The sequence below is a fragment of the Chiloscyllium plagiosum genome, chromosome 18 (genome assembly GCF_004010195.1).
Source record: "Chiloscyllium plagiosum isolate BGI_BamShark_2017 chromosome 18, ASM401019v2, whole genome shotgun sequence".
NCBI lineage: Eukaryota > Metazoa > Chordata > Chondrichthyes > Orectolobiformes > Hemiscylliidae > Chiloscyllium > Chiloscyllium plagiosum.
The window spans coordinates 29,318,191-29,329,025 of NC_057727.1; the positions used below are offsets into that span (position 1 = coordinate 29,318,191).

A 10,835-nucleotide genomic window follows, 5' to 3' on the forward strand; every position below is an offset into this window, starting at 1 on the left:
GGTGGTGCTGAGTCTGAGGGTTGGGACTGAGAAAAGATGGTGTGGGGGGGAATGAGAAATCTGGAGAAATCTGCATTCATCCCTTGTGTTTGGAGGGTTCCTAAGCGGAAGATGAGGCGCTCTTCCTCCAGGCATCATGTTGCCATGGTCTGGCGATGGAGAAAGCCAAGGACCTGCATGTCCTCGGCGGAGTGGGAGGGGGAGTTAAAGTGTTCAGTCACGGGGCGGTTGGGTTGGTTGGTGCGGGTGTCCCAGAGATGTTCTCTGAAATGTTCTGCAAGTAGGCGGCCTGTCTCCCCAATGTATAGGAGTTTACATTTTTAAACTTGGAAACTAACAGTCTATCTACTGTCAGGATAACATTCTGGTTATTGTTTATGGTTAAAAATCACACAACACCAGGTTATAGTCCAACAGGTTTAATTGGAAGCACACTAGCTTTCGGAGTGACGCTCCTTCATCAGGTGCCAATCACCTGATGAAGGAGCGTCACTCCGAAAGCTAGTGTGCTTCCAATTAAACCTGTTGGACTATAACCTGGTGTTGTTTGATTTTTAACTTTGCTCACCCCAGTCCAACACCGGCATCTCCGAATCGTCATTGTTTATAGCTGTGAATATGCTTCTTCCCAGTAAAACAATCTGACCCCTCTTTAACCTTCAACAACCAAACCACCTCGGTACATTATCAGCAGAATTCAGAACATGTCACAGAATCACTTATATTCCTCTATTTTAGGGTAAAATAAAGAAATAGGCCCAAATAGTACAATCTTAGAAAACCTTGTACAAGAGAGATAACATGTTGTTGAACTTTTAGTAGGCTTTGACAACTGCTGTTGCCCAGTGATCTGAATTGTGAGATCAGCTATTTAGTATAAGATGAAGGAATAGAAATTTGTATATCTAAATTTGCAGATTACATTAAAACAGGAGGCACAGTAAATGGGAGCAGGATATTACAAAGAATCTGAAACTGATTAGGGGGGAAAACTGTGACAAGGAGTTTAAAATCGGGAAGCACAATATCATTCTATTTGGAACAGAGTAAAATAAATCAGTTTTTCAATGATCAGGGATGAGGCAAATTGTCAAGGCTCCACTGATAGCACTTTTCAGATCCATGACAACTATCAAGAAGGACAAAGGCTGAAGTTACAGGGGAACACTACCACCTGTAAATTCTCCTTTAAGCCAAACGACACCCTAATTTAGAACTAAATCACCATTGCATCATTGTCACTGGGTCAAAACCTGAACCGCCCCACTGATACCACTGAGTGTGTATCGACAACAGTTCAAGGTGGTGACTCACCCATTCTTCTCAAGAGCAATTAGTGCTGAGCCATAAATAGTAGCTTTTCAAGTGACATTTATACCCAGAGAACAAGGGTCTGCATGTCCAAGAATACAAATCACTAAAAGCTGATGTAATGTACAAAAAGCAAAGACTTCATGGAGTCTTGATCTTTATCTCAAAAGGTGATTGAAAATTGAGAAACCACTGAGAGGAAGGATCTGTAATAGACAGCTTTAAGCAGGGAACTTCGGGAGGGTTATGTGAATCTGTTAAAGAGTGACTTGTTAAGGTAGTCACAGAATCACAAAACTGTAACAGTGTGGGTTACCACCATTCAACCCATTGAGTCTGCGCCAGTTTCCAACGAGCCTTATAAGTTAGTGCCATTCTCTTGCCTTTATCCCATAGCATTGTACATTGCTTTTATTCAAATAATCATCAAATGCTGTCCTAATAGCTCAATTGATACCGCATCCACCACACTTCCAGGCTGTACATTCCAGACATGAGTCGTTCGCTGTGTGCAGAAAGGGAAGGAGCAATGGTAATTTAAATCAAGGAGCAATGATAAATCAATAGGTATATTCATCACAGTAATGAATTAGATTCAATAACTAATCACAGGATATAAACATTAAAGGGATTGAACTAAAAGAACATTTGCATAGGCATGTATAATATAGAAACAACCAATTATTTAGAACTTTTAACTTTGTAAAACTACATAAGGTAGTTCACAGGAATAATATCAAACAAAACTTGATACCAAGCCACTTAGAGATACTAGGATGGAAACAATGCAGGTGCTGAGGTGTATATATAAGATAGTTAGTGGGAGGTTTGGAGAGGAAATTTCAGTGTCAGGCCCTGGCAGCTTACAGCACTGTTGTCAATTAAAACCATGAATGCACACAAAGGGCCAAAATTGGAGGAGTACAAGAAATCTCAGAAGGCTGGAGGCGATTAGACAGATGGGAACAACTTGATATCAAGGATGGAAGTTTTAAAATAGGCACTGCTTCCCTGAGATCCAATGTAGGTCAACAAACACAGGTGAATGGGACCAAGAGGGAGTTAGTAAATGAGCAGCAGATGTTTTTAATGCTCAACTTGAGAGTGTGTCTCGTGTGAGGGAAGAAAAGGATGGATAGAAAATCTCCAGGATTATGACATACAAACTGGCTTAAAGTGCTGAATACAGATCAGGATTACATCTACTTGGGAGTACAGTCTAAAACTGCACTTTGAGTACGGGGGGCCAAAAGACTATACAAAAGCAGAATAACGTGCTGAAATGTACAGATAATGTGATTAGAAAGTTCGAGGAATAAGCAGACATTTTCACAACCTCCAACGTGAGTCTCAGATAGCACACTGCCTCCCTTCCGACGGTGTACAGGATACTGAATGTTTGCTCAATAAGCACACCGACCTGGACCCAATATACCAACCACTGCAACGGACAGCTGGAACTGACAACCGGAAGCGGCAGATTCAAACCACTATAAATATCGGAGGAAACATCACAGAAGCGCTTCACAGGAGGCTCCCAAGCACTGAGGATGTCACCTAGACAGGGGACGAAACGTCTGCAACACAAATTCCCAGCTCAGCGAACAGAACCACAACAGTTAACTCTGACGAGCAATTTAGAGATGGAGGGGGTATGAGGGCATCGGATTCCTAGAATCAGTTCAAAAATAGGAAGAATTTAAATAAAATGGACAGGATGAAACTTAATAGGGCTGGGACCAATATATTCATGTTAAATTTAAACTCATTTGGTGCGGTGTTGGTGTTGAGATAGCTCAGGTTGAAGCATTAATGATATGAAAGTGTGCATAGAGGCCAGACAGACAAATGGCATTAAAATAAAAACTGTAGTAAAAATAGGAAGGAATTAACGAGGAGTAAAAATGACAAAAATAAAACAAAGAGCTGCAGGTACTGAAGATCTGAAACAAACAAAAAACAGGAATTGCTGGAGAAATTCAGCAGGTCCAGCATCAGTAAAGAGAAAACAGAGTTGACATTTCGAATCAAGGAAATACAGCAAATCAAAATATGCTTGAAGTGTACATGTGTAAATTGTTGGAGTGTGATGATTAAGGCTGGTGACCTGCAGGAACAAGTAGCTACATGGAACTAAGTAATCAAAACAAGAAAAAGAGGGATGTGTCAGTTACTTTAAAAAAAAATTCACACGGCACTAGTAAGTGATAAAGTACTTCACGGTTCCAAAATGTATTTGGTTTGAATTAAGGAACAATAGAGGAACTATTACACTTCTATATATACTATAGCTCAACAGACAGAATGAATAGAGCAGCAGGTTTGCAAGCATATTGTTGCAAAATGCAATACATTTAGAGTTATGATAATGGAGGACTTCAATTATTCTAACTTAGCAGGGAAAATAAGAGTTAACGCCAAAAAAGTGGAGGAATTCTTGAAATATTTGTCATAAAACTTTCTTGATGAGTTTGTTTCCAACTTAATGAGGAAGGGTTAGGTCTAGTTAGAGGGAATGCTGCCTTCCCATACATTTTCAAGGCAATGATGATGGCTTGAAGACGAAAGAGATAGTGCACTTGGTGCTGGAAATGGGGTTCACTGTGGACATGACAGTCCTGCCAATGGGACCTATGCAGACCACTGCACAAATAATCATTTTATCCAATGTCCATCATTCATTTCAGCTGAGTTCCTCCTAACTCCCCATCTCTACCAACTGGGGGAGGCAAGGTCAGGGATTGCACCTATCTCACTCAGTCTCAGGGAAACCCATGTCTACGACATAAACTTCTTCTCGTGCCAGATCTGCAGCCACCTGGCTTAGGAGGAGGTTATCAGCAGGGATTTTATGTGACACACAAAGGAGCTGCCTATCACATCCTTTGGATGGCAGAAAGCAAGGAGGTATGTTACATATAAACTAACCCACCTCCAAAGCTGTCAAAGCCGTGCAGTCAGCTGCCACACCTATCCACTGCAATCCACATCAGACCCCAGAAGGACACCCTATGCTGACAGTAAATACCTAGGAGAAAGTGAGGACTGCAGATGCTGAACAGTCAGAGTCAAAAAGTGTGACACTGTAGAAGGTACAACAAGTCAGGCAGCGTCCAAGGAGCAAGCACAGCAGGTCAGGCAGCGTCCAAGGAGCAACTACAGCAGGTCAGGCAGCGTCCGAGAAGCAAGCACAGCAGGTCAAGCAGTGTCCGAGGAGCAAGCACAGCAGGTCAGGCAGTGTCCAAGGAGCAAGCACAGCAGGTCAGGCAGCATCTGAGGAGCAAGCACAGTAGGTCAGGCAGCATCTGAGGAGCTGATTTCAAACAGCAAATACCACCAAGGCTGCTAGTGAGGTGAGAGACCATATTGCTCACCCAGACCACTTTTGGAAAGGCATTGAGTGATTAGGGATAGTCAGCATAGCTTTGAGCGAGGGAAATCATGTCTCACAAACGTCATTGAGTTTTTTGAGGAAGTAATCAAGAAGGATGATAAGGGCAGAGTAGTAGACATTGTTTACTTGGAGTTGAGAGTGTGGAGCTGGAAAAGCACAGCAGGTCAGACAACATCCGATGAGCAGGAGAATCAATGTTTCGGGCAAAAGCTTGTCTATCTTGTCTATCCTTTTCCATCACTATTTTAAATCTAATAGAATTATGGTCCCTGGCCCCAACGTGCTCCCCCACTGACACCTCAGTCACCTACCCTGCCTTATTTCCCAAGTGTAGGTCAAGTTTTGCACCTTCTCTTGTAGGTACATCCACATACTGAATCAGGAAATTTTCTTGTACACACTTGTGAGGTATTGCATTTTGGTAATTCACAAAGTCAGGATTTGCATGATTAAAAGTAGGGCCTTGAGTAGAACACAGAGATCTAGGGGTTCACATACATGATTCTTTGAAGTTTGCATCACATGTAAACACGGTGGTTAAGAAGGCATTTAGCACATTTGCCATCATTGCTCAGTCATTTGAGTATAGGATTTGGGACGTCACGTTGATGTTGTACAGGACGTTGGTGAGGCCTGTTCTGGAGTGTTATGTCCAGTTCTGGTTGCCGTTATAAGAAGGGTATTATTAAGCTGGAGAGGGTTCAGAAAAGATTTAGCAGGATGTTGTTGGGAATGGAGAGGTGACTTATAACGAGAGGCTGGATAGGCTTGTACGTTTTTCACTAGAACATATGAGGTTGAAGGGTGACCTTATCGAGGTTTAAAAAATCAGATGAGTATAGACAAGGTGAATGCAGGTGTCTTTTCCCTAGGGTAGGGGCTTTCAAGACTAAGGGGCAAATTGTTTAGGTTGGGAGAAAGATTTAAAAAAGACATGAGGGGCAACTTTTTTTTTTACACAGTGTATGTATGTGGAATGAACTTCCAAAGGAAGTGATGGATGAGGGTAGGTACAATGTTTAAAACACATTTGAATAAGCACATGAATAAAAAATGTTTGAAGGGATATGGGCAAAGCACAGGCAGGTGGGAATAATTCAGTTTGGAATTATGGTTGACATGGACTGGTTGGACCCAAGGATCTGGTTCATGCTGCATGACTGTACGACTCTAAGATTAGATGATGAGTATCATTCTCATGATCAGAAAAAGACATCTGACAGTGACTCATGAATTTCTACTCCGAACCTCATGAGCCTTTGAATTTTAGACACATTTCGTCGCTCAGATCTGTCTCTTGTACACCGCTACAGATGTCTCGTGATCTTATAGCACCCTTTCACTTTGGAAGACGACTGTGTCTTATCTGGCCAGTTATATTCAATTTGAATGCAGCCATTCTGCAAGTTTTACACAATAAGATGTCAGGTTTGATTCAGGTTGGGTTTGGAAGTGGCCATTTCAGCTCCATATTCCTCATGTTCATAGACCCAGCCAATCTACGGAGGATGTGAGAGTCCAAAGAGACTTTCCTGACAACATGTTTCCTCCCACAGTCCAAAGATGTGCACGTCAGGTGAATTGGCCATGCTAAATTGCCCGTAGTGTTAGGTAAGGGGTAAATGTAGGGATATGGGTGGGTTGCGCTTCGGCGGGGCGACGTGGACTTGTTGGGCCGAAGGGCCTGTTTCCACACTGTAAGTAATCTAATCTAATCTAATCCTCTGCAAGAGTCAACTGAAATAAATATTCTGCCTTCTGCTCACCCATGACAGATGAGTGCCTTGCCAGAAGAACTCCGGTCCATCAGGTGCAGTACGACATGCCTCCTCTATCTGGACATCTATCTTTGCAATCCTGGCCAACAAATTGGCAAGAGTTGGAAACCAAGGTGATCACTTGTTCAAGATGCTGGACAGGACTGCTCCAGAATATTGTTCATAAATCAGCTGATTGCCATGACATTGTGGCACTGGATGAGCACCTTAATCCCATCCCAGAGTCTGTCACAATTGTACAGAGAAAACCGAGATTTTCCAGGACAGAAAGCAATACAAGGTTGCTGCCAAAGTATTGAGTCTCCAGTCTCGGCAAAACTATGAGGCACTGGGGCATTTCAGATAGAAACTTTCCACCATTAGACTCTGCAATGTTGTTATCTTTGCCATTGAGCGTCCTCCAAAGTTATGTGCACTGATGACAAATTTCTTCCATCAGGTGCACAATCAGAACATTGATATGCAGTTTCAGTTAATGGAGCAAATAAGCCTTCAGATATTCTTTCTGCAATTGCCTGTCTTTTATCCAGACCTGATCAAGATTTAGGACATAGACACTTTATGCCAGAGCTCTCCCCCAGGATGAGTAGTGACTGTTGTTTGAGAGGAGCTGTGCCCTTCATCAGCTGGGGGTTAGGTGGATAGTAGAGGAGACGGCTTAGGATGCTGGAGTGATCTGACGTGTTAGATGGTGAAAGAACTGGCTGGATGACCCCAAACAATTGGCATTTAGCACCTCAGTTAATTTCCAGTACACAAAGTCATATAGAGCTTCATGACTGTGGGACTTAACCTGAAAATACACAGAGTATCAAGACAGTGTATACTGAACATCTTCATCCTATCTTCATAAATCAATCTTTCATCCCAGGAATGAATCATATAAGCTTTCTCTGAACTGTTTCTAAAATACCTATCTTTTTCAAATAAGGAAACCAAAATACTGAGCTAAGAAATAAACTTTCTCACACAGTAACTATTAAGGATATGAAATGTACTGACTGGAAGAGTGGTGGTGATAGGTTTATTATGGACTTCAAAAGGGTTTTGTATGATTATTTTGAGAGTTTGTGCAAGGGAACAGGAAGGAAGTAGAAAACTGGCAGTAAGTAATGTTGCTCATTCGAAGAGTCAGTGCAGACACAATGAGCCAAATGGTCTCCTTCTACTCCATAACACTTCTGTGAAAAAAGGGCATAGTACTACAGATGTGGTCTCAACAAAGTCCCGTGCATCTGCAGCAAAATGTATCTACTTTCACATTCCACACCTCTTGCAATGTCAACATTCTGTATGCCTCCTTATTCATTTGGTGTGTCTGCACATTCATTTTTTGTTCTCATACCAGAACACCCAGATTCTTTAATTCAAGTGAGTTCTACAACATCTCTGTTCAAATAATGTACTCCATTCCTGTGCTTCCTACCAAAACGGTCAAGTTCACATTTTCCTACATTATTCAATCGGTCAAATTTTTGCCCATCGACTTGACCTATCCAGATCTCTTTGCAAACTCTGTACATCCTCTTGACAACTTACTTTCCTTGTTATTTTGGTATCAGAGACAAAAGAAAACTGCAGATGCTGGAATCCAAAACAGACAGGCAAAAGGCTAGAAGAACACAGCAAGTCAGACAGCTTCAGGAGGTGGAGAAGTTGATGTTTCAGGTGTCACCCTTCTTCAGGACTGGGGATGAGTGTTGGGGGAGCGGTGGGGGCAAGGTGGTGAAGTGGGGATAGGTGAAGACAGGTAGAGGGTACAACCTGGTTGGTCAATAGGAGGAATGAATCTAAATGGTGGCAGGGAGCAGTGGAAGGAATGGGGAGGAGCTAGGAAGGGAGGCTATTTGAAATTGTAGAACTCAATGTTGAGTCCTCCAGGCTTTAGGCTGCCCAGACGGAAGATGAGGTGCTGGTGCTCCAATTTGCGCTGTGGTTCATTTAGGCATTGGAGGAGGCCAAGGATGGCCATGACAGAAAGGGAGTGATTGGGGGAATTGAAATGGGCAGTGACTGGGAGGTCCAGTTCTCCCCTGCAGACTCGGCTGCGATGCTCGGTGAACCATTCCCTAAGTTTACGTTCGGTCTCCCCAGTGTAAAGACCACACTGAGAGCAATGATGCAGTAAACTAGTTTGGAAGAGACAGTTTGGGGCCCTGGATGGGGGGTTAGTGTACTGGCAGGTTTTGCATCTTTTGCGGTTGCAGGGGAAGGTACCTGGGAGCTCGGTGGGGAGTGGCACAAACCAAGGACTGTTAAAGGGAATGGTACTTGTGGAAGGCAGAGAGGGGTGGGAGAGGAAGATGTTCTTGGTGGTGGGATCTAGTTGGAGTTGGCAGAAGCGTTTAAGGAAGATGCATTGGATGCGGAGACTGGTAGTTGAGGACCCGGGGGCCTCTGTCTTTTAATACGTTGGGGGAGGGCAGTTTATAGCAGTGGAACGGGGAATAGATGTAGTGTGGCAGAGGGGTGTCTGGATGGGGGGGGAAGAGAAGGAAAGCACATTGTTCAAAATAGGTGGACACCTGGGATGCTCGCGAGTGGAATGTTTCCTTGTCCAAGCAGATGTGGCAGAGGAATTGGGAGAATGCGAGGAAGTTCTTGCAGGTGTCAGCAGCAAATTAGATCCATGCCTGCATTCAATAAAAAGAATGGAAGCTCCAAACTACGATAGGTCAATAAGGTAATGGGCTAACTTTAGAAGGCTCAAGTGTCAGAATAAGACGACTAAAAAATGGAATTCAGGGTGAAGAGAAAGAGGAAGACTCGACAATGGGATTTTGGGAATGGAAGAATTTAGGGGAGAAAAGTAAATTGGGAGGGCTAGGGAGAGAAGCAGAGGTAAAAGAGAGGCTCAGTAGAGAATGGAGAATGAGAGTCAGAAACATGAGGGTGAACTGGAGTTCACCAGAGGATGATTAGGGAATCAGAAGTCGGGCTTAAGGCTAAGGCAAGGCTGAAGATATCAGGGTTCAGAATTTCCTGCAGAGCCATGAGCAGCAGCAACATAGTAAATGAGAATAGCATGAAGATAGGTGCGGTGAGCAAACAGATAAATGAAACTGGGCATTTAAAAGGCATTTGTATAAGTACACGAATAAAATAAGAGCCAAGCACAGGCAGATGGGTCTCACTTAGTTTGCGATTATCAATGGCATGGATTGGTTGGACCAAAGGGTCTGTTTCCATGCTGTATGACCCAATGGCTCTATAACCAGAATCATAGCCATCACTGATATGAGTTTCCTGTGGGTAAATGGTAAAAGGTTGACTCAACTGGATGGAAATCAAGGATTTTCACTGGAAGGAGAAAGAGTTTTGAGTTAGGGTTATTAGATCATGGAAAGCATCAGTACAAGTGGGTATTTAAGTAGAGACTTTAAAATCAGTTAAAGGCAATGGGATCATTATTTGAAAATGAAACATTTAACAGTAACCGAGGCAAAGTGAGTGCTAGCCGCAGCTGAGAACTATGAGACTCTGAGTATTACCAGAATCACCTGCAATTGTGCAGAAACTGGCTTAGTCCAACAAAGTAGGGTGCATCGGTGATTTATGCTCAACACCAGCCTCTTCGCAGTGGGTGGGATCTAAATTCTCCCCAACACCCACTCTCGTTTCCCCCCCCCCCCCCAGCCCCCGAACTGAAAAAAAGGGGGGAACCCTGAACAAAATAAACGGAATAACAGTCGCAGCTGACACCGTTCTGAAGGCGGTCCCAAGAATACCTCCAGCCTGAGCTGGTCAAGGCAGATTCCAGGGAATGCAAAGGAATCTCACTAAACATGAGGCCCTCCGCCTGGGGGTGGTGGGTGCTCACCCTCGGGGCCTGTGTGTCCACCGAGTGGCGAGCTGCAAATCCCTGTAACTTTCAAAACTATACTGCTTCCCTTTAACCGCTGCTTGAAAATTTCGACTCAATAAAACATTTTAGACAACATGAACCGAACCGACCACACCACTTTGGAGAAGGTGCCAGCCAGGATCACGCATCCACTCACCCCCGCCCCTTTCTGCTTTGTCCACCGACCGTTGGAATCGCGATCGCCGGCTGAGCGCGACCCGGGGTGGATCGCCCCCCTGGAATGGAATGGAGCGGCTCCCGCTGGGTGGTTGGCGTCGTGCGGAGCCGGATTACACGGATCGGACTGCCGCCCAGGTCACATCACTGAACGAGTCCTGAGATGATTTGCGGCTCAGGTTGAGGTTCTGGATGTAAGTTTGCTCGCTGAGCTGGAAGATTCGAAAACGAACCTTCCAGCTCAGCCAGCAAACTTAAAATCAGAATATTGTAGGACATAGAATTCCCTGGACCATCGGAGGCTGAGGGGGTAACCTTATAGAGGTTTATA

General features: G+C 43.8%; 1 protein-coding gene across 3 annotated transcripts in view; it reads right to left on the reverse strand.

The window, feature by feature from the left end:
- chdh (choline dehydrogenase) overlaps window positions 1-10,578 on the reverse strand; it is an 86,240-nt gene extending 75,662 nt beyond the window's left edge. For 2 of the 3 annotated variants that reach the window (XM_043708073.1, XM_043708071.1), the window contains exon 1: window positions 10,485-10,578. The gene's annotated coding sequence lies outside the window, so the exon portion shown is untranslated. The remainder of the gene's footprint in view (window positions 1-10,484) is intronic. The other variant, XM_043708072.1, reaches the window with a different exon arrangement.
- Window positions 10,579-10,835: the final 257 nt, after the last annotated feature.